Source organism: Cupressus sempervirens, chromosome 6, assembly GCF_028749045.1.
Source record: "Cupressus sempervirens isolate cs-2001-9-10 chromosome 6, ASM2874904v1, whole genome shotgun sequence".
Classification (NCBI taxonomy): Eukaryota; Viridiplantae; Streptophyta; class Pinopsida; order Cupressales; family Cupressaceae; genus Cupressus; species Cupressus sempervirens.
Window position 1 is genome coordinate 585,889,266 of NC_143123.1, and position 22,166 is coordinate 585,911,431.

The 22,166-nt window shown below is 30.7% G+C and overlaps 1 long non-coding RNA gene across 2 annotated transcripts; it reads right to left on the reverse strand.

Moving 5' to 3' along the window:
* Positions 1 to 1,457: 1,457 nt before the first annotated feature.
* Positions 1,458 to 5,636, reverse strand: LOC149553607 (uncharacterized). Of its 2 annotated transcripts, none has more exons than XR_016353139.1 (2): positions 5,069 to 5,636; positions 1,458 to 2,222 (listed from the first exon to the last, which is right to left on the reverse strand). It is a non-coding gene; the product is annotated as an uncharacterized LOC149553607 (long non-coding RNA). The 2 variants fall into 2 exon arrangements; XR_016353138.1 differs by having other exon boundaries at positions 5,060 to 5,636.
* Positions 5,637 to 22,166: the final 16,530 nt, after the last annotated feature.

Consider the following 22,166-nt stretch of genomic DNA (forward strand, 5'->3'; position numbering starts at 1 on the left):
CATAAACATATATGCAAAAGAAAAAAAAAGGATAGATAATATAGAGGAGGAAGAGGAAGAGAGATCAAATAGTAAGATAGAGTGATACCAACATAAGTTGTTTGTGTGTGAGAGAGAGAATTAAATATGATTATTTATCTTAATAAAACAAATAGTCAAAATAAAATCATGATTATAATAAAAAAATAAAAATATTATTATATTTTAATTAATGAAACTAAGAATTTAATTTTTATATTAAAACTCACATTTCTATATAAAAAAATGAAATGTATTGAAATATAAAAATATTTTATAAGTAAAACTGATTATTTAATTTTACACAATTAGAGAAGGTTTACTATTTAATGTTTTGTATTTCTAAAATTTTCATAAAATTAAGTAATTTTTAATAGTGAAATAATATCTATATAATTTAATATGTACATTTGTAAATAATAAATAGATGTAATACATATAAATTTGATGTTGATGAAGAAATATGATGAAATAAATCAAAAATAAAATATAACTATTTAATTTTAATACATAGTTTATAAAATCTTAATAATAATTTATACATCTTTTAGAATTGAATTATTTCTTTTTTGTGGTTATCTCTTTGGTATGTTTTTTTGATATAAAATATAATTATTAATTTAATATTAAAAAATATATTTAAGTTTTAAATGTATTTAAATAAATGATAAATTGTTTAAATAAAAAATATTAATAATAATAAATGATATAATTTATAAATTGTAACACTTATCAATTATACATATTACAAACACTATTATAAAATATAATTAAAAAATGATATTTAATTTATTTTTATAAAAGTAAAATAATAGTAATAATTTAACTACTTTTATTAAAAAATCAAAGTTTTAAAAAAATTAGAAATTCAAATACAAAGATATAACATATTGAAATTATATTAAAAAGACATATTTATTAATTTTACACATATATATATATATATAGAAGTATAATTTGAACTTATGCATTACATGAAATTTTAGGAACAAATTATATCAAATAGTAAAAAATAAACATCAATATAAAATTAATAATATATATATTTAAAATAAGAAATTAAAAATATTTAATCAATTGTGATAATTAATATTGACGAGGTGGAAGATAAAATGATTAAAAAAACTCTTATCAACTTGTCAAAAATGTGGAAAAGATAATGAAATTTTAGGAACAAATTATATCAAATAGTAAAAAATAAACATCAATATAAAATTAATAATATATATATTTAAAATAAGAAATTAAAAATATTTAATCAATTGTGATAATTAATATTGACGAGGTGGAAGATAAAATGATTAAAAAAACTCTTATCAACTTGTCAAAAATGTGGAAAAGATAAAGTTGTAATTAATACATTCATTAATGCAAGATGAAGTTGTTAGAAAATATTTGTATTTTTTTGTTGACAACAAAAATAGTATGGACCAATAGAATGGAGGAAAAATGTGATTTATAAAATAATAAAAAATTAGAAAAAGATATCAACATTTAAAATCTTAATCTTTTAAATTCTTTGATTTGATTGATTAGTGTTAATGTCATATTTGCATTACAATAATGCATAAGTATTCCAGCCTTGACAGAAACTAATAAATATTCACTACTTATATCACACTTTAATGGCTTCGACGGTAACAATTAGTCCACATTAAAAATTTAATGATACAAATCATACCTTGCTCAAAGAGCTACTGGATGGGCAGGTCTTGCCCGCCTTCATTTCTGAGAGCCTGATTCACTTTCCATTCAAAATTATAATTTTCATTGGCCCTTTGTGGAGTTGGAGATATTAGAGATTCAGGATGCCCTGTAATAATCTGCCAGAAACCTTGCTTCTTTCGCTGTCTATATCCTCAAATTAGGAAGGTTCAAGTCGTCATTGGATTGGATTTCCTGCCAAACCTGAGATCGGCAAGATAGGCGCCGACAAAGAAAGCAAAATGTTCAAATCTTGTCAAGGAAGGTCGAAGTAACCGTTGGATTTGATTTTCTGCCAGACCTGGTCCTCCATAACATTAACTGGAACGCTTTACTTTCTTTGTCAGTGCCAATCTTGAGAATTAGATCCATGTTTGCAGAATCAATTGGGCTTATAGAAACTGGAGCAAAATCAGAAAGTTCAGGGCATAAATTGGAGTTAATGGAAGCTAAGGCAGCAACAGATAGGTTAGGGCATAAGATGGAATTCTTCATCGCAGCTGCAACAACAAGAGATGAAAGGGTCAGGATTTCCACCCAGAAAATATGTGTGCCAAAATAATAAAGTAATAAAGAGAATTTATTCTTTTATTTATAAGTTCATCTACTGATCATTTTTTTTTAAAATTAAAAAAATCAAAAAGCTAATATTATTTTTAAAATAACAAATTTAAATAATACTTTGATTTTTTGTCTTATAGTATATTTATTTCTTCTAGATAACTAATATTGTCTTTATTTTTTTCACCCCATCAATCAATGAGACCCGGCTATCCTCCCACAAAAATGTACAGTTGATCAATTTTCAAAAGATCAAAAACATCATATGAAATTTTTCGAAAATTTCAGCATTTGATCTTCATGATCTACATAGTCTGTAGTCGAAAACAGTAAAAAATTTAGGAAAAAATCACTATATTTAAAAAAAAAAAGTTTGACTTCTTTTATCTTTGATACTTTTTTGCTAAAGATTAGCTAAAGATTAACCCATGCCCAATCAATGAACTATTTATGATTCAAACCTTTCAAATTTCCTATTTCATTGATCTTTCTGATTAATTTCCACATTGATCAAGACCTTCACTTGTCCATTTTCTTAAGCTAGCTTTATTATCAAGAGCACTTTCATATTGTATCATTGTCATATTTAAGCGTGTATCAAGCACCCGTTATCAAACACCACAAACAAGCCTCCATCTTAACCATGTTTTATCAAGGTTAGGAGAAATTAACCATATTTTATCAGGTTAGGAGAAAAATCTAAGAGTATATCAAACTCTTGTCCAAGTACCAAGTAAATAATAGAACAATCTTTGTTATGATATTATTTTTTTAACATTTAATTTTATGCATTGATCTTAGGCATCATTGAGTACAAGGGTGAATATGAATCTTGCATTGCGTTGTTCTATTTTATTTAGATTAAATTTTTTTCACCATCACATTTTAGCACATTTAATGGAGCACACAATCTGGATCTGACCGATATCTTACAAGAAATTGTGTTTCCAAATAGTTTTATATTAACTCTAAGTGCTTTCAATTGACATTTGATGCATTTGGTGTATAAGCATCACTCAACACTCATTTAGCAACAATTAATTCTCAAAGCCTTTTTAACATTCGTGAAACTAGTTCAATTCGGTGCCTCTGCACTACGATTCGGTGCATATACCTTTTTTTACATCCAAATAACTTAACCACAAATTTGCAAATACAGCAACTAGAAGACATCAAGTTGTTACAAATGTTTCTGTTTACTCGTGTATTTTTCTTTCTGCAAACAGATGTAACAAAACCTCCAGCACTGTGTTGACATATCGCATTACATTCCTCACACAGATATCCGAAAAGCATTTACAGATTTGCCAAAAACAGTGATCATACCTTCAGACTGCTCAATGAGTTTTACTCTACTTGGACACATCACAAAACCGCTGGTATGTTCAAAAATGATTATTTTATAATTGGTTTTAATCCTTCCCTCAGGGTAAGGCCCCACTCAAAAACCCTTGGTTCCCTCAATATAATTTTTTGTATAACTTTTTTCGATCCTTTCCTAGGTATGCTAGTGATAATTTATTAGAGCCGAGATGAATTTAGTTGAAGAAAATCGAAAATATGAATATCAAATGTCAATTGAAATTTAAATTTTCATTGTCTAAGAACATTTTGAGATTGGAGTATTTTCATTTTTACTAAATATGATATACATATATAAACTTCACTGTTTGAACTCGTATATCTATAGATTCATAATATCTAGGTGTCGTGTGTGTACAGACTAACCCAAATCTGTACCCAAAGAAAAATAAATCCAGACACAAATTGGCAACTCAGATTAATTTAGTGTCGTCCACAAAGACTGGATGTCCCAAAAACAAAGAGTAACACTGATAATTATATAATTTTGAGAGAATGTGCATGATAGACATGTAAAGACCTGGGCTGAACCGGTAGGAACAAGCTTTACTGCCTTCACTCAGTACAGTGATAATTTTTTACAGCTACCAGCACAGTTTTCTAATTTCTGTGAGTTTGGTAGCAGTCTGGCACGCAATCAATCTCAACATTATTAAAACCCTGAACAATAAAATTTAAAACATCATCGTTATTTAAAGCTTTCACTTATTTACAAGCAGCTTCTTCAAAATTTTAAACCCTCAGCAAACTATTAGTTTGTTTGTCAATTATCTCAGATTCATTGAATCATAAGTGATTTCTCCAGTTGGGTATCTGCTATGAGCAATAGAATGACATGTTCATTAAATTTTATAATTAGAGAAATTGCACTATAAATACATGCCATTGATGTTATTCTGAATTGGAAACAAAAATCAAACTAGTTTTCTAGAGAGTTTTTAATTTGTAGGGCCAGAGCCTGAAATTGACCTGGTTAGGCTCAGCGCAGAACTCTGTTTTAAGCCATTTGTTAACAGCTTCCAACTAATAAAGTTTTGTGATGTTAATCTTGATAAACTTCCACAGTAAATGGAAAAGCCTACTGTTTTGATCTACTGGTTTCATATATTTTCGAACACCTGCCTCCAGTGTTCTAAATAACACAAAATCAGCCTCCAGTGTTCTAAATAACACAAAATCAAACACATAGTTACAGCTTCTGCAAATTTTTAGGACTGGATAATTTGTTTTCTAAACATCATGTATGATTGTTCACTCCTTGCACTAGCAATTAGCTCACTTTAAAAAACCGGGACATGCCAACAAAATTACTAAGATTACTTTCAGAAGTAACAAAACATGATTTAAATAATCCCCAATTATATGATACTTTAATTGCTTCAGCGATAAAAATTAGCTGGCTTTAAAAACTTACAAAGCATACCTCGCTCGAAGAGCTACTGGATGGGCAGGGATTGCCTGTCTTGATATTTGAGGCCTTGACTCTCACTTTTTCCATTCAAAATTATAATTTAGATGGGCTCAATGCGCAAAAAGCGACATTAGAGATTCAGAATGCCCTATTAAAAGCCGCGAACAAATCTGGCTTCTTTCCCCGTCTGGTTAAAGTCATTGTTAGATTTGATTTCCTGCCAAACCTGAGATCGGCAAGACTGGCGCTGACAAAGAAAGCAAAATGTTCAAATCTTGTCGACGAAGGTCGAAGTCATCGATGGATTTGATTTTCTGCCAAACCTGCGCCTCCATGTCATTAACTGGAACGTTTTGCTTTCTTCGGCAGCGCCAATCTTGTGAATTGGATCCAAGTTCGCAGCATCAATAGGGGAAAAAACAACTGGTGCAACATCCAAAAGATCAGGGCATAAGTTGGAGTTCCTGGAAGCTGTGGCAACAAAAAAATAGGTTATGGCGTAACATCGCGTACTTCATCGAAGCTGCGGCGACAAGAGATGAAAGGGTTAGGGTTTCCACCAAGAAAATGTGTGCGCCAAAATAAACAAAGAAATAAAGATCGGTTAGGAATTTATCCTTTTATTTAATTAATTTATCTTTCATCAATTAAATAAAAATTTAAAAAATAAAGAGCTAATACATTCGTTACAATATAAGAAATTTGAAATAATACTTTTATTTTTATTTTTCATTTTTTATTTATGTCTGTTCTTTTAGATATATTAAATCTTTTTTAAACTTCCATTTCATCGATCAAAATTTCCAAGTTGATACATTGTGATGATATATATATATATATATATATATATATATATATATATATATATATATATATATATATATATATATATATATATATATATATATGTCGAGAGATATGAGGCGCCTAACATTATTATAGCTAATCTATAAGAGTATTGTATAATTAGCTTATATATACCTCTATATATATTACGCCGAGAGTAATGTTCTCGAGGCGCCTATTTTTATTTAATCCCAAAGTTATTTTAATCAAAGTTGGTATTTATGAAAATAAAAATAGGGGCCTCGAGAACGATTACTCTCGGCGTAATATATATAGAGGTATATATAAGCTAGTGGCAGTCATGACGCAATAAGAAAAATATTTACTTTTTATTTTTTATTTTGATAAGGTTACTATAAAATTGTTAATTAATTTTTAATTAGAGTTGTATGGAGTTACTATAAAATTATGCTTCAAAATATTTTTTTGAATTTAATATAAAGAGTTTAATTTAGATAAAAAATATATATTTTATTTTTGGGATATTGTAATGTAAAATGTTATAGTCATACGTAGATATATGGTTAGGGACAAAGTTACCATTATAGTTAATGTTAACCTTAGGGATAGAATTAGGGTTAGGGTTAGCATTAGGGTTAGGGTTGGAGTTAGGGTTAGGGTTTGAGCTATGGTTAAGGTTAGGGATAGAGTTAAGGTTATGGTTATTGTTAGAGTTATGGTTAAGGTTCATATTAGAATTATGTTTATGGTTAAGGTTAGGGTTAGAGTTATGGTCATGGTTAAGGTTAGGGTTAGAGTTATGGTTATGGTTATAATTAGGGTTAGTGTTAGGGTTATAGTAAGGCTAAGGTTAGGGTTAAGGTTAAGGTTTGAGTCAAGGTTAAGGTTAGAGTTAGGGTTACGGTTTGAGTCAGCATTAAAATTAAGGTTAGGGTTAGAGTTAGAGTCCAATTATGGTAGAGTTAGATCTAGGGTTAGAGTTATGCTCATGGTTAAGGTTAGGGTTAGAGTTATGTTTATAGTTAGGGTTAGGGTTAGGGTTAAGGTTAGAGTCCAATTATGGTAGAGTTAGAATTTAGGTTAGAGTTAGGGGTAGAGTTATGTTTATGGTTAAGGTTAGGGTTAGAGTAATGCTCATGGTTAAGGTTAGGGTTAGAATTATCATTATGGTTATGGTTAGGGTTATAGTGGGGATGGGGATGGGGATAGGGTTAGGGTTAGGGTTAGGGTTTGAGTCAAATATTTTTTTTAATGTAATATGAGGAGTTTAATTTAGATTAAAAAAATACTTTTTTTTTGGGATATTGTAATGTAAAATGTTATAGTCATACGTAGATATATGGTTAGGAAGAAAGTTACCATTACAATTAATGTTAACCTTAGGGATAGAATTTGGGTTAGGGTTAGCATTAGGGTTAGGGTTGGAGTTAGGGTTAGGGTTTGAGCTATGGTTAAGGTTAGGGATAGAGTTATGGTTATGGTTATTGTTAAAGTTATGGTTAAGGTTCGGATTAGAGTTATGTTTATGGTTAAGGTTAGGGTTAGAGTTATGGTCATGGTTAAGGTTAGGGTTAGAGTTATGGTTATGGATATGATTAGGGTTAGGGTTACAGTAAGGCTAGGGTTAGGGTTAAGGTTTGAATCAAGGTTAAGGTTAGAGTTAGGGTTAGGGTTTTAGTTAGGATCAAAATTAAGGTTAGGGTTAGGGTTAGAGTCCAACTATGGTAGAGTCAGATCTAGAGTTAGAGTTATGCTCATGGTTAAGGCTAGGGTTAGAGTTATGCTTATAGTTAGGGTTAGGGATAGGGTTAGAGTCCAATTATGGTAGAGTTAGAATTAGGGTTAGAGTTATGTTTATGGTTAAGATTAGGGTTAGAGTAATGCTCATGGTTAGGGCTAGAGTTATCATTATGGTTATGGTTAGGGTTATAGTGGGGATAGGGTTAGGTTCGGGTTAGGGTTTGAGTCAAATATTTTTTTAAATTTAATATGAGGAGTTTAATTTAGATAAAAAATATATTATATTTTTGGGATATTATAATGTAAAATGTTATAGTCATAGGTAGATATATGGTTAGGGACAAAGTTACCATTACATTTAATGTTAACCTTAGGGATAGAATTAGGGTTAAGGTTAGCATTAGGTTAAGGTTTGAGCTATGGTTAAGGTTAGGGATAGAGTTATGGTTATGGTTATTATTAGAGTTATGGTTAAGGTTCGGATTAGAGTTATGTTTATGGTTAAGGTTAGAGTTGGAGTTAGAGTTATGGTTATGGTTATGATTAGGGTTACGGTTATAGTAAGGCTAGGGTTAGGGTTGGGGTTAGGGTTTGAGTCAAGGTTAAGGTCAGAGTTAGGGTTAGGGTTTGAGTGAAGATTAAAATTAAGGTTAGGGTTAGGGTTAGAGTCCAATTATGGTAGAGTCAGATCTAGAGTTAGAGTTATGCTCATGGTTAAGTTTAGGGTTAGAGTCCAATTATGGTAGAGTTAGAATTAGGGTTAGAGTTAGGAGTAGAGTTATGTTTATGGTCAAGGTTAGGGTTATAGTAATGCTAATGGTTAAGGTTAGGGTTAGAGTTATCATTATGGTTATGGTTAGGGTTATAGTGGGGATAGGGTTAGGGTTTGAGTCAAGGTTAAGGTTAGAGTTATGGTTAGGGTTAAGGTTTGAGATAGGATTAAAGTTAGAGTTAGGGTTAGATTCCAATTATGGTAGAGTTAGATTTAGGGTTAGAGTTAGAGTTAAGGTCAGGGTTAAGGTTAGAATTAGGGTTAGGGTTAGGGTTAGAGTTAGGATTAAAATTAGGGTGAGGGATAGGGTTTGAATTAGAGTTAGGATTAGATTTAGGGTTAAGGTTACAATTAGAGCTAGAGTCAGGGTGAGGGCTAGACTTAGGGTTAGGGTTAGAGTTAGGGTTAGGTTTAGAATTAGAGTTAGAATTAGGATTAGGGTTAGGGTTAGAATTAGGGTTACAGATATAGTTAGGATTAGAGTTAGAGTTAGGGTTAGGTTAAGGGTAAGAAGTAGGGTGAGGGTTAGAATTAGGGTTATAAATATAGTTAGGGTTAGGGTTATAAAAACACTTAGGGTTAGAGTTAGAGTTAGAGTTAGGGTTAGGGTTATATTTAGGGTTAGCAATAATGTTAGGGTTAGAGTTAGGGTTAGGATTAGTGTTAGGGTTATGGTTAGCATTAGGGTTAGGGTTACAATTAGAGTTAGAGTTAAAATTAGAGGTAGTGATAGTGTTAGTGTTAGTTTAAGAGTTAGAGTTAGAGTTAGATTTAGGGTTAGAATTGGGGAGAATATTAGGGTTAGGGTTAGAATTAGAGTTAGAGTTCCAATTCAAGTTAGAGTTAAAGTTAGAGACAGAGTTGGAGCTAGGGTTAGGGTTAGAGTTCCCTAGTTAGATTTAGGGTTAGGGTTATAGTTAGGGTTGGGATTAGGATTTAATTAGGGTTAGGGTTGGAGGTAGAGTTATATATATTGTTAAGGTTAGGATTAGGAGTAGGTTTAGAGTTAGAGTCAAGGTTAGGGTTAATGCTAGGGTTAGGGATACAATTAGAGTTAGAGTTAGAGGTATAGTTAGGGTTAGAATTAGAGATAAAGTTAGAGTTAGAGTTAGGGTAAGAGATAGAGATAGATTTAGGGTTAGAATTAGGGTTAGGATTAGAATGAGCATTAGAGTTAGAGTTAGAGTTAGAGTTAGGGTTAGAATTAGTGTTAGGATTAGGGTTAGGGTTACGGTTACGGTTAGGGTGAGAATTAGAGTTATTGTTAGAGTTAGAGTTAGGATTAGAGTTATAGTTAGGGTTAAAATTAGGTTAGGGTTAGGGCTAGAATTGGGATTAGGGTTAGAATTAGGATTAGAGTTAGGGATATATAGGTTAGGGTTAGGGGTAGAATTAGAGCTACAGTTAGAGTTAGAGTTAGAGTTAGAGTTAGGATTAGGGTTAGGGTTAGAATTAGGGTTACAAATATAATTAGGGTTAGAGATTGAGTTAGAGTTAGGGTTAGGGTAAGGGTAAGAATTAGTGTTAGGGCTAGAATTAAAGTTACAAATAAAGGTAGGGTTAGAATTGGGGTTAGGGTTAGGGTTAGATTTAGAGTTAGGGTTTGAGCTAGAGTTAGAGTTAGAATTAGAGTTAGAAGAAGGGTTAGAGATAGAGTTAGGGTCATAATTAAGGTTAGGGTTAGCACAAGGGTTACAGCTAGAGTTAGGGTTATAATTAGTGTTAGTGTTAGTGTTAGAATTAGGGCTAGAATTGAGACTAGAGTTAGGGTTAGGGTTAGGGTTAGAATTAGAGTTAGAGTTAGGGATCAAGTTAGAGTTACAATTAAAATTGGAGATAGAGTTGGAGTTAGGGTTAGAGTTAGGGTTAGAATTAGGATTGGGGTTAGGATTAGAATTAGTGTTAAGGTTAGAGTTAGAGTTACATATAGTGTTAGGGTTAGGATTAGCATTATATATAGTGTTAGGGTTAGGATGAGGGGTAGGGTTAGGGTTAGGATTAGGGTTAGGGTTATGGTTAGTGTTAGGGTTAGGGTTACAATTAGAGTTAGAGTTATAGTTATAGTTAGGGTTAGAGTTAGAGTTAGTGTTAGGGTTAGAAATAGGGGTAGGGGTAGGGTTAGGGTTAGAGATAGAGTTGGAGTTAGAGTTAGGGTTAGAGTTTGAATATGGGTTAAAATTAGGGATAGATTTAGGGTTAGAATTAGTGTTAGAGTTAGAATAACAGTTAGGATTAGGGTTATAGTAAGGTTTAGGGTTAGGGTTAGAATTAGGTATAGAGTTAGGGTTATAAAGAGTTAAGGTTAGGGTCAAGGGTAGAATTAGAGTTAGAATTAGAGTCAAGGTTAGGGTTAGGGTTAGAGTTAGGGTAAGGGTAAGGGTTAGGGTTAGAGTTAGAGTCAGAGTTAGAGTTAGAGTTAGAATTAGAGTTAGAGTTAGGATTTGTGTTATTATTGCGGTTAAGGTTATTTCTAGGTTATTAATCATATTATAGTTAATGTTAGTGCTATTATTATAGTTTATCTTAGTGTTAAGGTAATTGTCAGGTTAACTTTTTATGTGGTTTAGTTCTACTATAGTGCCCATGATTAGTGCTATTGTGATACAAGTTATTAATCTTTTTAATAATGTAATCCCTCCCTCTCCCATCCTCTCTCTCTCTCTCCCTCTCTCTCTCTCCCTACTCTCTAACTACACCTAGTAATATCTCCCCCTACCTAAATACACCCTCTAATCTCTTTTTGTCTCTAGTCTCTAAATACACCTCCTAATCCCTCTGTAATCTCTAGATACACTCCCTTATCTCTCTCATCTTGCTCTCTAGATATACCTCCAAATCTCTCTCTCTCTCCCTTTATGCTCTCCAGATACACCTTCTAATCTCTCTCTCTCTCTCTCTCTCTCTCTCTCTCTCTCTCTCTCTCTATATATATATATATATATATATATATATATATATATATAATTCCACTAATAAAAAATATAATATTATTTCTAGTTTCTAGTACATATAGGGTTAGGTTAAGGTATATAATTTACTAAATGCTTAGTACAATCATATATAGAGTAAGAGTTAGAGTTAGGATCCAAGGTTTACAATTTCATTTATATGACACTCAATGTTATGGTTAAGGTTATTAAGTGGTTAAATGTTACACTAAAATAAGGGACATGGTTAAGGGAAGTATGAGATTTAGGTATAGTGTTGGAGTATTTGGAGTACAACTATGGTCAAATTTGGGATATATGTTATACAAATGACTCAAATAGGGCAAACCTTTAAATTCATGAAAAGGAAATTATAAGTCCCAACACAACTATTTAGATGATGTAAAAAGTGTGAAATAATATATAAGAATCAAATTTATGGAAATTATTTCTCCATGATAATGTGAGAACATTATATATTGTTGAATTTTTAATAATGCTAACCAATTTTTATTGCAATGATTAAGAATTGTAATCAATAAAGATACTTATCATTAAGGACATCTATTTAGACTTATGATTTTCTTTCTTAATTAACATATTAAGTAGCCACATCCATTAAAAAAATATTTTGTACAATAATAAATTTATTTTTTCTTGTTCTTTTCTTCATGAAAGTTACATAGAACAATGGGGAAACAAAATTGCCAATACAACCAATTAGAAGTAAAATTCTAGAATTAGAGACAAGAATGAACCATATACAAAAAATAAAAATCTTTGTAATGGCGTAAATACATGTCACATTCTTCAATGATTAGGATTCTTTTGTGACCTTTGTTTGAACAATGATCATGAAAGACTTCTTTCATCATTGAGGGAAACCCATCCACTTTTGTAGATGTGTCACATATGAATTTTTATGCATCTTTCATATGCATTGCTTCTATTTCCTCAACATAGTCAATTGAAAATATTGTGTTCTCCACAACTTTAATTATAGTTGTGCACATCTCTTTAATTATTTGTAGGCATTTGTCAAACTTGGTCTCAAAGAAATCATTTGAGGTTATTGAAGTAGTCAGGGTAGTATCAAATAATGTTTGATTCTTTGTTCAAGGCATCCATAACTCAAATAGTAACCTGCAAACTTATAAACAAACATCAACATATAGAAATTATCAGAATAAAAAAGTATTCATAATTAACACAAATTCTTTCAAATGAATAAATTTTAAAATAACATAAATAAAAATCAAAACTATTTCAAATGAAATAGTTAGATTGTAATGTTTGAAATATGGTGGCATTGTCTTCCACTTTTCAAACATTACAAACATATATATATATATATATATATATATATATATATACTATGAAAAATATTTAAATAAAACACATAATTAGTCTAATTAAATAATGATAAAATATAAACTAAGTATATGATTTGTTTATTTTAAATTAATCATTAAATTTAATCAAATATAAATTTTATTGATAAGGCGACCTTGCCATCCACATTAATGATAAAATTTAATTATGAAACATGAAAAATATAAATTTTTTGAAACATGCAAATATAAAACTATTATGAAACATACAAATCTAAAACATAAAAATCAAAAACATTTTGAAATACGAAAATCTAAAACTAATATTAAACATGCAAATATTATTCTAAATTGAAACATGCACATTAAAAATGTGCAAATGAAATGTATTATCAAATATCTAAATCAAATAGATTTTGATTCAATTTGAATTCTAAATCTAAATCAACCATGCAAGGCTAAACTATAACTAATTTTGAAATTAAATATACATTTAAATCTAAATACATAACTAAATCTAAATCTAAATGAAAAACTAAATTAAAAATAGAAATCTCACATGCAAAAAATTACTCCAAAACTTTAATCTACTCCTCTTCAAAAACTCTAATCCACTCCAATAATCTCCACCTCTTCCTCCCTATAAAAACACAAAATGAAAATGAAATGTGGAGCATTTTTTTATAACCTATGAGAGACTCCTCATATCCCCCAATAGATGTCTTTTGACATTCCATGAATTTGTTTCAAATTCTCCCACTCCCCACAAAAAATAAGCATGAATGTGCATGCAAAAATAAATTTAACAAAAAGAAAATATTTTATATTTAAAAATTTAATGAAATTATTTCAGCCCTATTTTTTTGGGTTCTATTTTTTTGGCCTTATTTTTTCGAGTGCTATTTTTGGCCCCTTTTGTTAAGCCCTATTATTTCAACATCCATTTGGCTTCATATGATTTTGGCCAGCTATTATTTGGAGAATTTTTCTATATTTTACAATCTAAAAATGATAAAATATATACTAAATATATGATTCATGTACTTTAAATAAATATTTAACTTTAATAAAATATAAATTTTATTGATATGGTGACATTGTCATCCACATAACTGATAAAATTATACTTTGAAACATGAAAATATAAATCCTTTGAAACATGCAAATGTAAAACTATTATGAAACACTCAAATCTAAAACATGCAAACTAAAACTATTTTGAAATATGCAAATCTAAAACTAATATGAAACATGCAAATCTAAAACTAATTTGAAACATGCACTTTTAAAATATGCAAATGAAAAGTATTATAAAATATATAACTCAAAAGATTTTGAATGCAAATCTAAATCTAAATCAAATATGCAAGACTAAATTATTAAATGTAAGTGTAAACAATTTTGAGTATAATTCTAGAAATCTAAATGGAACTAATTGAAATTGAAATCTAAATCAAAGTAGAATATTATAACTAATTTTGTATTTGAATCTTCGTCTACATCTAAATCTAAATAGAAAATAGAAATCTCACCAGCAAAAAATTTACTCCAAAACTTCAATCTATTCCTGTTCAAAAACTCCAATCTAATCCTCCAATAATCTCCACCTCTTCCTTCCTGCAAAAACATAAAATGAAAATGAAATGAGAAGCCTTTGTTTTATAGCTTGTGAGAGACTCCTCATCTCCCCCAATAGACATCTCTTCACATTCCACGAGTTTATTTCAAATTCCCCCACTCCCCACATCCACATTCCACGAATTTATTTCAAATTCTCCCACTCCCCACAAAAAATAAGCATGAATCTGCAAGCAATATTATATTTAACAAAAAAATAAATCATATTGAAATTATTTTGCCCCTATTTTTTAGGGGCATATTTTTTGGGCCCTACTTTTTTGGGCCTATTATTTCGGCCTCCATTTGGCATCCTATTATTTCGGCCAGCTATTATTTCAGGAGTATTTTTTATTTTATGATTTAATAATTTAATATTTAATTTAGAAGTTTGTAACTCCTTCCTTTTCTTTTTTATTGACAAGGAATCTTGGCATATTCTTGTGTTGGGCATTTGTGCTGCCATTGTATAGAATGCCTCTCGGCGTAATTATTAGATATAATATATTTTATGATATACTACATATTTTATATTTCACTTTAAACATATGATTAATGCAATAGATTCCCTTTGAAAACATAATTATTTTTACCACCTATAAAATAATTAATATGATTAAAATGAATGCTTTTTATTCAAATAATTAGAACTAAATTTAGGATTGAAATTAGAACTTTGGTTTGCATTAGGGTTAGCACAAGTTTTATTCTTAAGATTAGATTATAATTTGAAAAAGAGCAAATGTCGTAGTGGGCCTTATATATATATACCACCTATATAATAATTAATATGATTAAAATGAATGCTTTTTATTCGAATAATTAGAATTAAATTTAGGATTGACATTAGAACTTTGGTTTGCATTAGGGTTAGCATAAGTTTTATTCTTAAGATTAGATTATAATTTGAAATAGAGCAAAGGTCGTAGTGAGCTATACATACACACACACATACATATGTACGTATATGTACATGTAGATATATGTATGTATGTACATATGTGTATGTACATGTGTGTGTGTGTATACATGTACATATATGTATATATACATATATGTACATATGTATACATATATGTATGTGTAGACATGTAGATATATGTATATGTATGTACATATACATATATCTACATATGTGTACACATACATATATGTATACATATGTACATATATGTATATGTACATATATACACATATATGTACATATATGTACACACACACACACACATACATACATGTGTACATATATGTATGTATGTATGTACATATGTGTGTGTGTACGCATATATATGTATGTATGTATGTATGTATGTATGTATGTATACATATATATATGTATGTATATGTACATAAATGTGTGTACATATATGTACATATATGTATACACACACACACACAAACACACACACATACATGTGTACATATATGTATGCATGTATGTATGTATGTATCTATACATATATATATGTATGTATATGTACATATATATATATATATATATATATATATATATATATATATATATATATATATATATATGCATGTATGTATGTATGTATCTATACATATATATATATATATATATGTACATGTATGTACATATATATATATGTATATATATATATATATATGTATGTAGATAGATGTATGTACATATATGTATATGTACATGTACATATGTAGATATATGTATGTACATATTGTAGAACAAGATATAGTATGCAAAGAACATTAACAATGAAGTAAACATTTACAAACTAAAACTAAATTCACATATATGCTTAGATAAGGAAATAAAACAAGAAATGCAAACTTCAAAAGAGAAAACACTTCGTGCTTTCTTGATTTTGTAGATGTGTCATTTGATGTGGATATATGCTCAATTGCTTGCCCAATTGCTTCAATGATAGAGATGGGTAATGGCAAATTGGTAGCCTTGTGAGCTCTCAATTTGGCATTATAAGGGTATGGATATGGATTTTGGCTCTTAAAAGAGCATGATAACTTTACTCAAATGGTTTTGATTGAATGGCTTGGGATGGGATTCAATTTATAGGCTAAGGGTTTGAGGGATGGAGGGCTAAGATGCAAGGAGGGATGAAGGCTTAAGGAGGGCTAGGATGCACTCAAAAGAGAGCACATGGATTGTGCTTGTTTAGCACCAACAAGAAGGTGACACTTGTCACAATGAGGATGAGTGTGAGAGGGTAGGGTAAAGGGTTGGTTAAAGGCATGATGAGTGGGGTTGAGTATGTAAGAGAGATGTAAGAGGAAAGAGTGTGGAAGATGGATGTAAGAGTCATGAGTGGGCTTGTAAGAGTCTTTTATGGTTTGTAAGAGCACTCATGACTTGGCGGTTGGAATTTTTGAGGAGAGACTTTGGTTTGGTTTAGGAAAGTCTTAAACTTGCTTAGGGAATGTGACAATATTAGGGGGTGGATTAGGCTTGGGTTTAGGATTAGATTAGGGATGTTAGAGATGTGCAAGTGGATGACATTAATGAGGGTGGGTGAGTTAGTGGCTAAGCTAGGTTAGTATGGGTGGATAGGGTGGATTAGGCTAAATGAAGGATTAGGGATAAGTTAGGGGTTTCTAGATTTTGAGGATTTTATTTATCAAATAGATTTATTTAATAAATGGGGATTTTTGGAATTAGATAGGAGAAAAGGATTTAATTGATAAATAATAGGTTATTTGATTTATCAATTAGAACTATAGATGATTAATTAAATTAATCAACTAGGGGATGGCAAAGGATTAATTAAATAGGAACTTAATTAATGATGCCTTTAGAGATAACTAAATAGAATTACCGAAGTGGTGTAATCAAATTTAGGTCTCTACACATATATGTATATGTACATATACATATACATAAATATACATACATATATGTACATAAATATATCTACATACATATATGTACATATATCTATACATACATATGTATATATATATATATATATATATATATATATATATATATATATGTACATATATGTATATATATGTACATATATGTATATATATGTACATATATATATATGTACATATATGTATATATATGTACATATATATATATGTACATATATGTATATATATGTACATATATATATATGTACATATATATACATATATGTACATATATATACATATATGTACATATATATACATATATGTACATATATATACATATATGTACATATATACATACATGTATAAATATATGTATATACATATACATATGTATACATATATGTACATATAGATATGTATATATGTACACACACATATATATGTATGTATGTAATGTTTTTTATCAATTCTCTCTCTCTCCCCCCCCTCCATCATTGTCTCTATCTATTTTGGGCTTGAATTATCCTCTTTCTATATTTACCTCATCTCTCCCCACTTCACCTCATACTTTTTTTTCCATTTGCCTTCTCCTATAGTCATTTTTTCCTACTAAATACCACACACACACATCACGTCTCTCACTCTCTCACACACATTTATCTCCCAAACACATACATACATATCTCCCCCATAATTACTATCTCGCCTTCTCTCCTGACCCTCCTCTTAGCATCTCTTCCCCCTATTAAACCCCCATCTCTCCTAGCTCTCTCTATTATTCTCTCTCCCTTTCTCAATCACCATGACCATCTATTCTATGCCCTAATTATTATGTTTATCTCATCTCCCCCCACTCCACTCTCCCCTTCCCTCCCCCTCTCACCATCTCTTCCCCCTAATCACCATATAGTTCTAAGCATCTCTCTCTCTCTCTCTCTCTCTCCCTCCCTCGCTCCCCCCCCCCCCCCTCCCCCTCTCTCCCCTCCTTGTCTTCTCTCTTTGCCCTATTTCCCACCCTCTGTTACTATATCCTCCACCCAATTACCATCTCTCTCTCTCTCTCTCTCTCTCTCTCTCTCTCTCTCTCCATCCATTTGATGCCCTAATTATTCCCTTTCTCTCTACTAATCTCTCTCCCTCTCCATGTTGTCTCTTTCTACCTCATCTCCTCCCTCTCTTCTCCCTTTCTCCTATTTCCCACCCCCTCCTTCTATATCCTCCCCCTAATTACCATCTCTCTCTCTCTCTCTCTCTCTCTCTCTCTCTCTCTCTCTCTCTCTCTCTCTCTCTCTCTCTCTCTAAATACTTCTTTCTTAATTGTGAGTAAATATTTTTATTATAAATTAATATTTTATGATTATTTATTTACTTTATGTAAATGCTTGGTGTTAATTAATTGTAAATGACTACAAACTCTAATTTAAAAAGCAATATTTTTATTATAAATTCGTAAGAACTAAAGTTCTCTCTTAAACATTCATTTTTTCTTTTTACTATAGTTTATCTCAAAAAAGTACTTCATTGTTAATGGGTGGCTTCAAAGTTTAATGTAACATATTGATTTACTTAATTTAGTTTCAAGTAAGTATACTTTCTAATTTTGCAACAAATTTTTTTATATGTTGATGTAGTTTATTTATGTTTTGAAACAAATATTTTATATAGATTTTGAGTTTTAAGTTATATATTCTCTGCATCTTATATTTCTACACATTATGAAATCATAAAGAGTGATTCATATTGAGTCAGACACTAATGTACTACAAAATAGTAATGGTATATGATTCAAATTTTTTGAAATACAATGCACATTCTTCTATTAATCTTGTTTAAATCAATTAGTTTTTCTATTTCTATTCTTATAATTATCTAATTTTAATTAATTTTTTGAATTTGTATAGTTATTAATATTTGTAAAGATTAATCTAAATCAATAAAAAAAAATTTCAACATGTTACTTTTCCATATCCTTCAAATCTTTGCTCAAATTTAGACAAGTTTTTTGTGTGACTACATTTTATTTAAATAAAAGGCTAAGAGACAATCTTTCATGAATATGTTTAATAATAAACATTTTTTTGGATCAAACCCATTCATACAGCTTCCAAGACAGAAAAATAATATGAAAATTAGATTTCAAAGAAAAGAAAAGATTAGTATAAAGTACTTTCATTGTAATATAAAATTCTTAAATACATCTACAAAGAAAATGAAATCAACTTCTTTATATTTTTTCAATAGAAAGTTCACCATTTTTTTGCCGATACATAGTTGGGTTGCACTACATAAGCTTGATCTTGAATTTGCATTACTTTTAGGAGTTCACTCGTGTTCTATTCAAGATCCAAAATTTCTATTCAACAACTTTAGTTTTAGTTTTAGAACCATTGAGAATTGTGATTGAAGAAGTCTCAACAACAAGATTGTGGAGGTTTTCATTCTATATCTTTGCATCGATCACAACAAATTGAGTCTAATTTAGGCTAGATGATGATATACATAGTTTGGAGAGTGATCTGTTGCAATGTTCTCTAATTATTGTTGTCACAAAAGTTTACACCCTTGCCTGAAGTTTGACCTAAAGGCAACCTTGTGAAACATGGAAACAATCTCCAAGCTATGGGACTTGAACAATGAGATTGAGTCTCTGGAGAAGATTGACTTCCTTACTATCAGGGTGCACCTAACTACTTTTTGAGAGGAAAAGGTAGAAGGAAATGCATGAAAATAAAACTACCTAATTTGATCTAGAGGGAGTGATACACCAAAATAGTATGTTCAATCTTATCTCTACCTAGAAATGCACAATTCGTCAATATAATCTCAGAATACACAGATCCAATCTTTGCTTAACTTAACAACCATATATAGATCATAAACCAAAATAATGCTATAAGGAAGGATCTTCACTCTATATCATTTAAAGGGAAAATAGATACAATCATACAGTTGAAGAATGGAGCCAATACGTCAACATAAGGCAAGAAGATATTGCACAATATGTTAATAAAGAAAGAGGTGCAGGAGAGAAGTATATTCATTCAAAGGCAAAAGGAAATTATAGTATCAGAGCATGTAATACAAATTCTATAGAATCAGAGAAAGACCAACCCTTGGAAGGGTTACAAAACTTTCTTTTATATCTCAAGCATAACTGAGAAAACCTCTTTTGGAAGCCAAAACTCAACTATTGCGTTTAAGTTGCAGAGAACAATCACTACCAATTCTAGAAAGATTTGATTAGGGTACATGTCCATATGTACAAAATCTGATCTTTGTGTGTAATTTGAGCCCTAAAGAGATAGAAACAATGGCCATGACTGCTCTAATTGGGTAGATGGATAAGCATGGTGGTGGTAGGATGAAATTTGCATTTATCAAGCATTTAGAACACTCAAAATAGTAGTTACAAGAAATCAAGGACCTGTTCACCATTAAAGAGCTACTTAATTTCATGCTCGTAATCATGTCAAGTCAGTTGTGTCATCATTCAACATAAATCAACCATCAAACTTGCCATGTGGCCTGATAACATTTAAGCAATCTGCCACCTTGCCTAGCTTATCTAACTATTTTTTTGACCTATGCTTGCTCTTGTTCAGGGCTTTGCGACTTATTTTCTTATTTAACTATTTGGTCTTGCAAAATCGCAATGTCTTCATCTCATGCCTTTATCATTGATTTGTAGCCTAATGTCTCTTTAGCTTACTAACTGTTGCGACCTTGTGAACATTATAGAATTGACCACTTCACACCTTCACCATGGATAGGGCCTAATTATTGTTTAACTGTGTGATATTGTGACTGCCACCCTAGGTGACTACATCCTTACTTCACAACATCACAACCAGAATCATAACTGTAGGTGAGTACATGCAATGTTGCGCTATCCGCTAACTAAATTGTTTCATGTCATCGCAACGTTGTAGCCTAAATCCTTAAATGTGATATTAACCTTGGGAATATGCAAACAAGCATTCTACATCATTGCCACCTTAATTCTAGGTTAATCTTAACTCCATGCGACACTACGACAATCACTTAACCTGGTTATTTCATTATCATCGTTATTTTGCAACATTAACCCTGGGTCAACTTTGATCATCTACAATGAAGCGACAACCCTGTGGCTTGATCCTTCTTTGTTTGTTCATAGCCTCACAATCTTAACCATGGGTTGACATTAATTGCATGCAATAGTGTGAACAAAGTATTCCACAACCTCATAGCCTAAACCTTAGGTAAGCCTTAACTGTGTGTCATGATGTAAAAGCACTGAATTTGACTGCAACTATTTGACTTTGCAACTTCAGAACTTGAAGCTTTGAAGTTTTCGATGGAATGATATCGATTGAATTTTGACTATCTTTATTCAACAAGTTACTCTTTTGAAACCTAATTTCCTTAGCTATCAACTAACCCTTGTGATAATGCAATGAAGAGGCTCATATGCACCTGGTCCCACCATGACACACGTCATTATGTCATTTTCTGGCATTGACTAAACTTTTTACAACTTTGAAAAGTGGGAAAGTGACAACTATCGATCTAACGAGATCTGATGGCATCCATATAACTAAAGCTCTTTTTCATAATCAACACCCTCAACCAATTAAGACATGCCAATCTATCAACTTGCTTCAATACATTTCCATTTTGCAGCCCACCATTGAGTCTAGTCCCACCATATCCATGTGGCAAACTCTCACTTTCTCACTTTAACTAAACATTATGCATCTTTGGAAAGCGAGAATACACCAAATATTGATTAACTGACATCTGATGATCAGGATGATCATGAGCCCCTTAAGGTATTCTTAAGGTAGAACTTGATGTGTAATCATGCAACTAACTACTTTCACTCCTTCACAACATGAAATTGAACACTAGCACTAATAGTTGTGAAACTACATTGACTGTTATCTAGACAATGTCATGCCTTTGCAACCCATCTAATGGTTAAGTGATAAACTAGAGCGACAAAGTGATGAAAGGCTTTCACATGATCGTAACTTGAAATATCCATAAGAAAATTGCCATAGAAATAAGAAAACATAAGA